Here is a 13,241-nt window from a genome sequence, read left to right as displayed (position 1 = left end):
CAGGCACATCAATGGCAAACAATTATCTATTAATGTATTTATTTGTTCTACTGGCCGTGGCAATTGCTTGATAGATCCTCTCAGAATCAGTACACTTGATGATGATTCTGCTGTTCCGATTGATCTGCTCTTAATTAAAGGGGATGATACACACCATTATACTCTGATACATAATCTTGAAGCTTTAGTCAGAACACAACTAGACAAAACTCATAGAATATTCAAGTTGTGCAGAAGATGTTTGTCTGTATTTGATGGTCAAAAAATGGTGAAAGGGGTTCGGGAAGAGAATGCAGAAATTGCTAAAAACAAGTTAATTGAGCATCTGAAATACTGTGGGAATCATAAACCTGTTCATATGCTTATGCCTAGCCCAAATGAAAATTCAAAATTCAAAAAGTTTGAAGCCCTGTTGGAACACCCAGCATATATAGTCTGTGATTTTGAATCAAACCTCAAACCTCTTGCATTCTGTAGCCCAGATCCTGATGAACCTTCAATTACACCATACCAGTTACATGAACCTTCCAGCTTTTATTATGTGGTTGTACAGGGTGGTGTGGTTAGTGAAGAATAATTTTACATGGGAGCAGATGCCATCAAAGAATTTGCACATAGAATAGAAAATGAGTGCCATGACAGCATCTAATGTCTTATTAAAATCAAAACCCATGTTGCCTTTAACAGAGGAACAGATTGAAGATTTCAACAAAGCAGAAAAATGCCCGGTATGTGATTCTGAATTTTCAGATACAAATATCAAGGTGAAACACCATTCTCATACAGATGGTAAATTCTTAATGGCCCTGTGTAATAGCTGTAATATTAAGATCCAGAGACCAAAATTTGTCCCTATATTTTGCCATGGAGCATCCAATTATGATTTTCATCATTTGATCAGGTACGAGGGGTTTGACAAGCAGAATTTAAATATTTTAGCAGAAAATGATGAGAAATATATTGCCATTAACAAAATAATTAAAGTTAATGGTGTTTCTATTCACTTAAGATTTCTTGATTCATACAGAATTTTATCGGCTAGCCTGGCTACACTGGCCACTCAATTATCTTATGATCAATTCAAAATCACATGTGCTTTGTTTCCAAATCAGGACCTGAAATTTATTAGGCGGAAGGGTGTATATCCATATGATTATGTTACAGATTTTTCTAAATTTGATGAGTGTTCTCTGCCACCACAACAAGAGTTTTACAGCAAAATCAGAGGATCTGGAATCACTGATGAAGATTATCACCATGCCCAGTTGATGTGGAACAATTTAAAATGCCAGACATTTGGTGATTATCACAGGGCTTATTTAAAACTTGATGTCACTCTCTTAGCTGATATACTGCAGGCATTCAGAAAATCTTCCATGCAAAATTATAAGCTGGACCCAATGTATTTTTACAGTGCGCCGGGCCTAGCATGGTCTGCAATGTTTTTAAACACTAAAATGCAATTGGATCTGATCCAGGATCAGGACATGTATCTGTTTATGGAGCAATGTATAAGAGGAGGCATGGTGCAATGTTCTCAGAGATATGCCAGAGCAAATAACAAGTATATTCCTGATTATGATCCAGCACTGCCATCAAATTATATACTGTATGTAGATGCAAACAGCCTCTATGGTTATGCTATGATGGATAAACTGCCATATGCAGGGCTTGAGTGGGTCGAAGATTTTAACATTGAGGATCTTAAGAATTTTGATGACAGTAATTATGGCCTGTTCTTAGAGGTTGATCTGACAATTCCAGATAATTTACACAACATATTTTCTGATCTTCCCCCAATTCCCGAGGTTAAGTGTTCACCTGGCTCTAAACAGAAGAAATTGATGATGACTCTAGAGCCGAAACAGGATTATGTCATATATTACAAAAACCTCCAGTTCCTGATGAATCATGGTGTTCAAGTGACCAAAGTTGGAAAAGTTTTGAGGTTCAGGCACTCAAGATGGTTGAAGCCATATATTGATACAAACACAGAGCTTCGAACGTCTGCAATGAGCCAATTTGATAAGACCCTGTTTAAATTGATGGTCAATTCAGTGTATGGCAAAACAATTGAAAATGTCAGAAAACATATTGATGTTAAAATAATTACTGACCCCAGCCGGAGCAAAAAATTGATTACAAAGCCAAAATTCAATTACAGAAGAATTTATGATGAGAATATGGCACTTTTCAACATGAAAGAAACAAATATTAAGTTTGATAAGCCTATTTATGTAGGGGCTGTGATATTGGAATTGGCCAAATTACACATGTTAAAATTGTATTATGATGTGTTGAAACCTTTTTATGGTGATTGTGTAAAACTGATGTACATGGACACAGATAGTTTTGTTCTTGACATTCAAACAGAAGATGTTTATCAAGATATGGCACAGCCTGAATTGTTTAAATATTTTGATACCAGTGAACATTCAAAAATTCACCCCCACAACAAAAAGGTGCCTGGCAAGTTAAAAGATGAGACACTTGGTGATGTTATTGTGGCATTTGCTGGGTTAAGAGCCAAGATGTACAGTTTTGAAACATGTAGTGGCGCTGTTGCCAAAAAGGCCAAGGGCATTGGCAGAGTAACTGTTGACAAAGAGCTTGAATTTGAAGATTACAAAAATTGTCTCAAATCATGTAGTACAATCAGAACATCAGAATCCAGAATTCAGAGTGTGGATCACTTATTGACTAGCAATATTGTAAGAAAAGTGGCTCTGGACCCACATGATGACAAGAGATGCATTTTATCATGTGGCATACATACTCTACCATGGGGGCATTGTGATTTGAAAAATGGCAATCAATGCCCAATTACAGAGCATGATTTGAAATAAATAAACATGCCTATGAACTTATTTGGGTTCAAAAAACAGGCTATTATGGACCTGCCAACAGCACAACCCTCTTCTGATATAATATCTAAACTGAGTGGCTTGTTAATTATTCATCTGAACAGCATACTTACAGATGTTGATGATGAAACAGGTAAAACATTGTACATATTTAACAATAATTTAAATCATTACCAATTACCTGTAGGTGGTCAATTGCAAATTTATTACAACCCCTGAGGGTAATGTCAAGATTTCAGTGGGGAGAAATATTTATAGAATTAAGCACTCAAACATGATTTCTGGCACTGTATATACTGTTTCTGCTGGTGACTGCTTATATATTGAGGTCCCGGGATCATATGACAAGCTTATACCTTTTTTTATAGAATTAAGAATTAGATATTCAATAATAAATAACCACTAAAACAAAAATGCCTAATGATATATTTGGCCATACAAGGCATGAAGATCACAGTGATGAGATTCTGATGCTTGATGTCAGAGTCAAGAAATTAAGAAGTGATTTACAAGCTATACAAACCACACTCAATGCGTCTTCAACTAGAAATTACAAATTTACAATCACAATGCATGGACCCTCTTCTTAAAATTGATTCTGAACTCAAATTATTGCTTCAGAAATATACTGATTTGGCCACATTGGATAATTTTCAAAGTTTAGAAGAAGCTGTAGCAGCTCTTCAAGCCAAATTTAAGACCCAGGCCACCAACTCTGAGCAATTGAAACAGCAATTGGAAGAGCAGATAAATAATGTCCAGGCACAGCTCCAAACAATTGTCAAAAGCATAAAATCACAAGAAGATTTTGATCTAGTGATTTCCACTCTAAAGGAACAGATTCAATCACTCCAAATACCTAATCTGGACCCTCTGAACAATGCCATAGCCGAGGTTAAAGAAAAAATTGAGACACTTGAAAATTTTATGAACAACTTGCCATCTTCTGATGCTTTGAGTGCAATAACTCGGAGTGTTGCCAATATTAAATTGCAACTTGAAACATATGAAGATTTTGTAAAAATTCAAAGTACCATAACCCATCTTGAGGGTACAATAGCAGCAGTGCAAAGTGATTTGACAAATGTACAAGAATCTCTAGAATCCCGCCTGCCCGGTATTGCAGACACACTTGTCAGTGTCCAGCAACAGATCACAAAGCTTGAAAACCTCAACACTGAATCTGAGCTATCTCATTTTCATCACTTGATCGATGATATCCAAACAAAACTTGAAATTTTACAACAATCAACACCCACTCAGGCAGATATAGCCCTGCTCCAAAATGCTATGCAAAATGTGGCTGATGCTTCTGAATTAAACAATGTAAAATTGGCACTTGAATCTTTGCAAAATACTGTATCAAATCTGCCTACATCACAGGAACTTTAAAATATTAAGAGGGCTGTGAATCGCATATTGAAATCAGAAGATATCAAGAATATCCAGACAGAGATCAAACAACTTACTCAGACAGTGGCCACTCTACCAACTAATCAACATATTAATGAACTGCATGCCCTGTTTGAGGATATCAGAAGACAGGTCCATGATCTTACTGCTCAAAATTCAAAATTGGCAGTTATTGAAAATTTGCAACAAATTGTAGCTAATATCAAGCAACAGCTAGGGACCATGGAATCCAATCAAGCAAATGCTCTGTCTGTTTTTGCCACACAGCTTCAAGAGATTGTGCAACAATACAAGAAACTTGTTGTGGACATAAAAATCAAGCCAGGCCATGATGATGTTGTTAGGACCATCAATGAGCACCTTGAATCTGTAACAAGCAGATTGCTTACAGCAGAAAAAGAAATAACAGGCATAATTGAGAATCCTAAACATACAGTAATTCTTGAATTGTACAGCATCCCCAACAAAGAATATGATTCACCATTTACACCAGGTGGCAAAATATATATGCTGTCCCCTGCACAATTTTATTACCAATTTTTTGTTGGGGGCACATTGAGACCAATCAAGATCAAATATTGGCTTCAACCACAGGCACACCACTACCCCACCTTATCAATAACAAATGCTGACAACAAACCAAAAATCACCAGTGTAGAGTTAGAGGATTTTACAGATCCCAATACATTAGAAACAGCCTATGCTGAAGATGATGGCTCTCTGGAATTTAAAATACAAATAGAGGACAAATTATATTTAGAAAATCCTGTAGTATCAGCTGCTGAACACCCCATAGTTGCAATAATCCTGTTTTCATATTATGTCTAGACAAATTATTGTTGATGAATTACACAGACAAGCCAGACATAATTATAAGAGACTGCCAGTAGTTACAAAAGGCATAGATGATTTATGGCAAGGGGACTTGATTGAGATGGCAAGTGGACAGTTGAAAAACTTAGACAAAATCAACAAGGGCTACAAGTATCTACTCACTGTAATAGACACATTTTCAAAATTTGCCTGGGCTGTGCCACTCAAATCCAAGACTGGAAAATGTGTTACAGAAGCCTTCAGGACAATCATCAATCAGAGTGGAAGATCACCGCGCTATTTGCAAACAGATAATGGCAAAGAATTTTATAATTCTGTGTTCCAACAATTTATTAAAAGCCAGTCAATAAAACATTGTTCGAGTTACAGTGATCTCAAAGCCTCAATTGTAGAGAGATTCAACAAAACCCTAAAAAATCTTATGTATAAACAATTTACACTTCAAGGTAATTATAAATGGCTTAATATTCTTCCAGAACTTCTACATAAATATAACAACTCGGTCCATTCCACAATCAACATGAAACCCTCTGAAGTAACTTCATCTGATGAGCAAAAATTGATCAGGACTGCTTATTATCCTAGATACCAGCCAACAACAAGAAAGGCCAAATACAAGGTGGGTGATCAAGTAAGAATCAGCAAATATAAGCACTTATTCAAAAGAGGCTTTACAAGAAACTGGAGCACTGAATTATTTACAGTGGTTCAAGTTAAACCTGGGACCCTTAACACATATATAATAAAAGATCACCGAGGAGAAATTCTCAAAGGCAGATTCTATGAAGAAGAACTCAGCAAAACTAAACAGCCTGACACATATCTCATAGAAAAAATCATCCGCAGAAAAGGCAACAAGTTACTTGTCAAATTGCTAGGACTTCCAGAACACAGCTGGATCGATGCAGACAAAGTGATAATATGAGCACCTGGGATGTTATAAAAAGGCTGCCAGAACCTGAACAGCAGATTAAGAGAAATGGCAAGTTGCTGCCTGAAAATATTAGATGTCTTATTGTTGGGCCATCGGCCTGTGGTAAAACTACACTAATGATTGATAATTTTTTATTGGCAAGCAACTGGTTAGACTGGAAAAATAGGCACTTGTATGTTTTCTCTAAGAGCTTGGAACAATTAAAATATCAGCAGTTGATGAAGCTATATGATGGATTGGATATTGCCATTTTTGAACCAGATGTTAAGCCACTTCATGAATGTCTCGATAATTCTGTTGTTGTGTTTGATGACATTATACTGGATAATCAAAACAAGGTTAGAAATTTCTTTACACAGGGCCGACACAAAAACATTGATTGCTTCTACCTGGCACAGACTTTTTCTAAAATTCCGAAGCAGCTGATCCGAGACAACAGCAATTTTATATGTGTGTTTCATCAAGATCATACCAACCTCAAACACATACATGATGAATATGTAGGTGGGGACTTGAGTTACAATGATTTTTCCAAGTTTTGCAGTAGGTGCTGGAACCAGGACAGTTATGGGTTTGTCACAATTGATATGACAAGAAAACCCAATAGTGGCAAATACAGAAATAAAATCAACAATTTTCTAGACATTGAAACATATATAAATAACCATGAAAAGGCCAATCATTGATGATCTTAAATTAAGAGATTATCTTGTAAAAAGATTTAAGGGATGGAAATCACAGAACCGAGGAATTTATGAACAACACAAACAAACAGAACAGCCTATCATTGATGCTATTAGTGAATTAGGTAAAAATATCAAAACTGTTACAGAGCAAAATTAAAATTTGATCACAGAGCTTGTACCTGTAGCTGCTAGGAACATATTAGATTATCCAATCACCCCACTTTCCAGTATTCATACACCTAGTCCTGTTGCTCCTCGAAGAATTGAAGCTACTCAGGATCCTATTGAATTGGGTCTTCTTGCTCAAAAATATTTAAGCACACCTAAAGACAACAAAGATGAGGTCTTTGGCTTATATGCTGACACAGAGGATGATGGTAGCATCATACATAGAATTGGCAATTTCAGAGTAACATTTATGGGAGATGATATAATTGTATATTCAGAATCTCATCTTGGAGAAAGAGGTGCTTTTGATAAGTATCTTGGCACACCTGGATTGTGGGAACTGATGACTAGGAAGAGGCCTGGCAGCTATACAGATCAAGATTATGAACATTACAAAGAAATATTAATAAAATCAGATGCTCTATACCAGAACAATGATCCCACACAAAAAAGAGTCAAGTCTAGCAGTGGAGCAAAATACAACAACTTGATCAAGCCTATATGGTCACAAATTAAGACAGGCAGTGGAATCAAACAATACAACACCCTGCCTAAAGAATTTGTGTGGGTTGATGATGTCAGGAAACTTGTAGATAGGTTATTGGTGATAGCTGGGGAGGAAAATGCTGGCAACCACAATTTTTACAATGAAAAGGTTGGAATTATGGACATGATAAGCACCAAATTGTCTAATTTTATAGTGAATGACACTAAGGGGATTGGATATCTTATAAAAATTATTAATACTCTACCACCTAAATTTTGGAATATTTCTGAGGGCCGGGGGTTGGTTAATGACATTATAAACAAGCTGCCATTTGAACTACACATTCCAGGCTATCAGTATTGTGGCCCAGGCACAAAATTGGACCATAGATTAAACAGAGGGGATCCTGGTGTTAATCCCCTAGATGCTGCTTGTAGAGACCATGACATAGCATACAACACACATTCTGATCTTGACAAGAGACATGTTGCAGACAAAAAATTAGAAGAGGCTGCATTTGGTAGATTTGTAAGCAAAGATGCTTGTTTGAGTGAAAAAATAGCAGCATTGGGGACCACCATAGCTATGAACACCAAACAAAAACTGGGGTGGGGGCTGTGAATATGTATATAATAAACCTAGAATGAAGGCCAAGTGTGTTATGTATCAAATACCTTATGCAGGTCTTAAATCTCTTAAAACTATTGATAGTCTTTTAACCAAAAATCAGCGCAAGAAAAAAAATTCTTGTATTGCCAAAGGCCATGGTATGAAATTGTTGCTTAGTACCCCCCAATTAAAAAAAATACAACAATCTAGAAAAAAATCACATGTCGGGGGTTTCATATTTACTATCCCGGCCATCTTAGCAGCACTTGGGGCTGTTGGGAGCTTGGCTGGGGGATCAGCTGCCATAGCAAAAACAGTAAGAGATGCCAAGAAAAATAGGGCAGAATTAGATGAATTGAAGCGCCATAACCTGGCCATGGAGAAACAAGGCAAAGGTGTTAAGAGAGCCATAAATAAGTTAAAAAAAAACAAGAGCCGCTTACAAACCAAGATATTGAAGCTTTAATCAAGCCACTGGGCATCAAAAATTTTAGAGGTGTGTACATGTCTGATTCTTTACCAGAACAACCACTTAACAAAGAGTGTGGCATTGTTAATTTGGATAAGTACAAAAATCAGGGCACTCACTGGATTTGTTATCTTAAATATTTAAACAATGAGGCATTTGTGTTTGATTCATTTGGAGGTGTTCCACCTGAAAATTTAATAAAATATCTAAAATCAACTAATCTTTATTACAATAATGCCCGTGTTCAAAACTTCAAAGATGTTAATTGTGGACATTTGTGTTTATCTGTTCTTAGATATATGTCTGAAATAAATAAACCATCAATTGAAAATTTTCAAAAAGCCTTGTGGTATTTAAAACATCATGGGGGTATTCCATCTCACCAGCCAAAATTCAATATTGAAACTCAAATTACATGATGATATAGTGTATCCCAAAACAATAGCTCTCAGAGCATTTTATGGCATGTACTTGATCCCTAATATTACACACCACAACAACAAAATTGCAGTAGGGGATCAAAATATTGTCATCACTCCAGGGCAATATAATCTGTCCACTCTAAATGCTCAATTACCCAGAGGTATAGTCTTAACTCAAAATTCTGTCACTTACAGAGTAGAGATTGTATCTGCTACAGAAACAGTGGATCTGGGTACTATAGGAGAGCTGTTAGGCTTTGAGAACAACACAAAACTTGAACCAGCCATCAAACACACTGCTATTAATATACCTAAATTCTTAGCCATAGAGACTCTGAATATTCACTGTAATGTGGCCGAGGGTATGATCACCAAATCAAATGGCATAGGCACTCACAAACAAACTGGCATCATTGCAACATTCAAACCTAATTCTGAATTTATGGAGCCAATCATCTACACTCCATCCCCAACATTATATTTTCCTGTGTGCCATAATAGAATAGATAACATTGAATTGATGGTCATTAATGAAAAAGAAGAATTAGTTGATTTTGCTGGAGCCACAACAACTGCAATCATAGAGATTAATATTTAAATAAAAAAACATACAAAAAAAAATGGAAAATATTGAGAGTTATGACGTACAATCATTCCCCCCAAACAGGACATTTGCAAATTTAAATCAACCCAACACAGAAATTGAGGTTGATCTTGATGTAGGGGATGGCTTTATACACCCCCACAGAGCAGATCTATACATCAAATTTAATGTTGTAAAGCTCGATGGAACAGATTATCCGGCAAATTCAAATATAAGATTGGTGGATAATTTTGTGCCGCATCTGTTCTCTGAAATTGAGATCAGAAAGCATGGTGTTGTTATAAACAGAGTGGATTATCCCGGCATTACCTCCACAGCTTTGGCCACACTAAAATTATCCAAAACCGAGGCTTCTTACTACAAAATAGGTGGATTTGAGGCTGGTGATAAAATTATATCTAAGAGCCACACAGTGCTGTTCCCTATGCGCCTGTTGCCAGGATTCTTCTCAGATTACAAAGATATTATGTGGAAGGGTGGTTTAAGAATCACATTTAGAAGAGCTGCCAATGATAATAATGCTTTGATGAGGTACAGCACATTAAACTCTACAGGGGAAGCTCTGCCCAATACCCTACCTGATGAAGGCAAATGCATTATTCAGACTATGGAGCTAAGAATCCCAGTTGTTGAATATGAAGCCAGTTATGCTCTTAAATACAAAGCAGATATAATAAAAAATCCACAAGTACCTTTACAATTTTATACATATCAATGTGTACAGAAGCCCGCAACTGGTACTTATTATGAGTTTGATGCTACAAATTCATTCTCCAGTATACAATACGACATGCCGGATTTTGTGGTGGTGCTGTTTCAGACTGGAAGACACAATAATCAGGAAAAAAAATCAAGTAGATTTGATAACTGCAACATCAAGAACATATATCTTAAAAATGGCAGAAATGAGGTATTTCCTAGAGAAAATTATAATTTAGACATTTCCAAGGATGATTTCCTTAAATTATATGAAGCATTTACAGCATACAAAAGGGTCACTACTGGCAATACTGACATGTATTACACACCAGATGAATTCAAAGCACAGAGACCCATGTTTGTAATCAACACTTCAAAAAGAAAACAAGTTGTGGTTAATGATAGGACAAATATTAAAATTATCTGTGAATTCCATGAGGCATTACCTGATGACACCATATGTAGTGTTATTCTCATAGGGGAAAAATCATATGTTTATGATGTAAGAAATGAGAGAGTCACAGAGCAATTCTAGAAGAGCTCTGCACAATACATTGTTTTAATAATAGATAAACAAATTGAACCTGGTATCCAATTGAACTTAAACCGGAAGTGGACTGGAAATAAATATGTGTGAATATGGGTGGGTGTGTGTGGGTGGGTGTGGGTGTGTGTGGGTGTGGCTCTTATGAGCATTTTTGGCGTAGTTTTAAGTGTGGCCAAAAAAAATATCAAGAGGGGCATATTTTTAACAAATTTATGGACAACAATCTCACAGAAGTGCCTTTTATAAGTGTAGGCAAATCAATCTGAGAGGGGTCATACTTTCTCAGGGAACTTCCCGAGGGCATTTTCACAAAAATCTTGGATTAGACGGGGTTCCACACTTGAGCAAAAAGCTCATATGGGCATGTTGAGCCTGTTTTAAGTGTAGCCCAATCTGCCTGAGAGGGGTTCATACTTTCTCGAGTTTATAATAGCACAAAACACACTACTCATTTCAAAAGCTGCAGGTATTATGCCACTGAATACATTCTATTCAAGCAATCATTACAATGTTGCGAGATCGGTAACTGCTACGGTCTACAGTTATACACTGGTGATCGTTATATGCTATCCTGCTTTGGAACCATATTTCGTTCCTTATGTGAAAAGCGGTAGGTCTTCTGACATATTCTTTGTTACACTAGACATAACACCAACAACAGCTCTTCTCTTTGCCAATTTGTACCTTATTATGAAATCTTCGAGAAAATCTATTGAAGTGGTAATATATTTATCACAGCTTACTGGCTGTCAGCGTCTCAACTTGAAGAAGTATTCCTCTAAGCTGATGAAAAGAATGTGTCTATCTTTAGCTGCACTGCCCTTCTTGGTATCGTCATACGCAACTCTTTTCTTTAGCTATTCTGCAGATACCCAAAACAGTGGTAATTTTTTTGATATAATATGTGTATTGATATCATACACGCAAGGTGCAATAGTAGAAATGTGGTATCTCAATTTACTGTATACTCTGAAGGATAACTTTGTAGGGCTCAACGCTCAAGTCTCACACATAACAAGCCAGGAGAGGAACAGGTGTTTGGCTCTGAGAAGCAAAACAGATCATTGCAACAAGATAACTCAACTGAGAGAAATCCGCAAAGGGTTGACTAAGGTTGCCGATGAAATCAATGATGTATACGGTTTCCCAATGTTAATGCATGCGTTAGAAATTCTATTCACGTCTTTCTTTGTCTTGTATGCTCTCATGTTCTTTATTAGCTCCTATACCTCCAAGAAAACATATATAATAGTTGTATTTGTCGTGACTCTGGCAACATATGCTACGAAAACTGCATTGCTTTCATCTGTATCAGCGGCAACTTCTAAGGAGGTAAGTCTTTCTACTTTCCTAGATATTTATTTTAGTAAACAGCTCATAACGCCTAATTCCTGTTTCAGTTTAAAATTAATATTGATTCCTCATGGCTTGATTTATTTATTTATTAATTGATTTGGTTTATTTTACTTCGCTAATCGCTAATCGCAAACATTCTAATGGCACGTAACCATGACGTTAATGTATTCCTTTTAAGGAATGTATTCTTCTTCCGTTCATTACTACTTACAAAGCTCATAAAATATCATCTAGGCTATAGACATGTCTCGTTCAGCGGCATATGGTGGTGTTGCCAGTTTAACAACATTTTCTGTCGAAAATTAAATGTAAGGACAAGAATATGTGATTTACATCTGCTGCTTGACTAATACTGAGATTTCGTTTACAGGCAAATGCAACGGGAAACATTCTTTACAGCCTCATACGGAGAGACATGGACCCTGAGGTTAAAGAAGAGGTAAGCATATCCATTACACGACAGACACAACAGTTTTCAGTTGCTGGTCTTCTGCATTCTTCTAATTTCTAGAGGATGTCATTTAAATAACGCCAACGGATTACAGAAGTGTCTATAGGTTATCGAAACAAACTACTTTTCTGAGCAAAGCGTTTGTCGCTCGTGCTTCATTTTGGCACTACAACCATTCAAAAAAGCCCGTTTTGCCGACTTGATACTGACAACACAACATAACATTTGATTGTATCCGTGACGTGTCTTCCTGCCGTGAAGAGGCGCATGCGAGTTTTGCAAGGATTATTCATATTGTGTAAAGAATCATCTATTACCAACCAATTATGAGTTATAGAACGTAGCCAGGAACACATCCAGTACCCAAACGAGAAGTAAAACAATGATAAGAAAACAGCGGAACAACAACGTATTCAAAGGAAGTGGTCGAAACTGAGATAGAAGGGAAAGAAACGAGCCTCTGACTCAAGCGTATCTAAGGTTAATCTACCCATTTATTCTTCGGATACTGAATATCTGGGACACACTGAAATGTTGACATAATTACAAATGAACGAACTAAAAATTCCAAAGTAACTTGCAACCACAGATATCTGGCACAACTGCAACTTATTGCGTTTCTGTTGTCCGTTGGCGTCACCTAAATGACACCTTGCATGTGTGTGTGTGTGTGTGTGTGTGGAGAGAGAGAGAGAGAG

The sequence above is a fragment of the Lepisma saccharinum genome, chromosome 13, assembly GCF_977018435.1.
Source record: "Lepisma saccharinum chromosome 13, izLepSacc3.1, whole genome shotgun sequence".
Lineage (NCBI taxonomy): Eukaryota > Metazoa > Arthropoda > Insecta > Zygentoma > Lepismatidae > Lepisma > Lepisma saccharinum.
The sequence above is the reverse complement of the archived record's forward strand: the minus strand, read 5'-3'. Positions refer to the sequence as shown.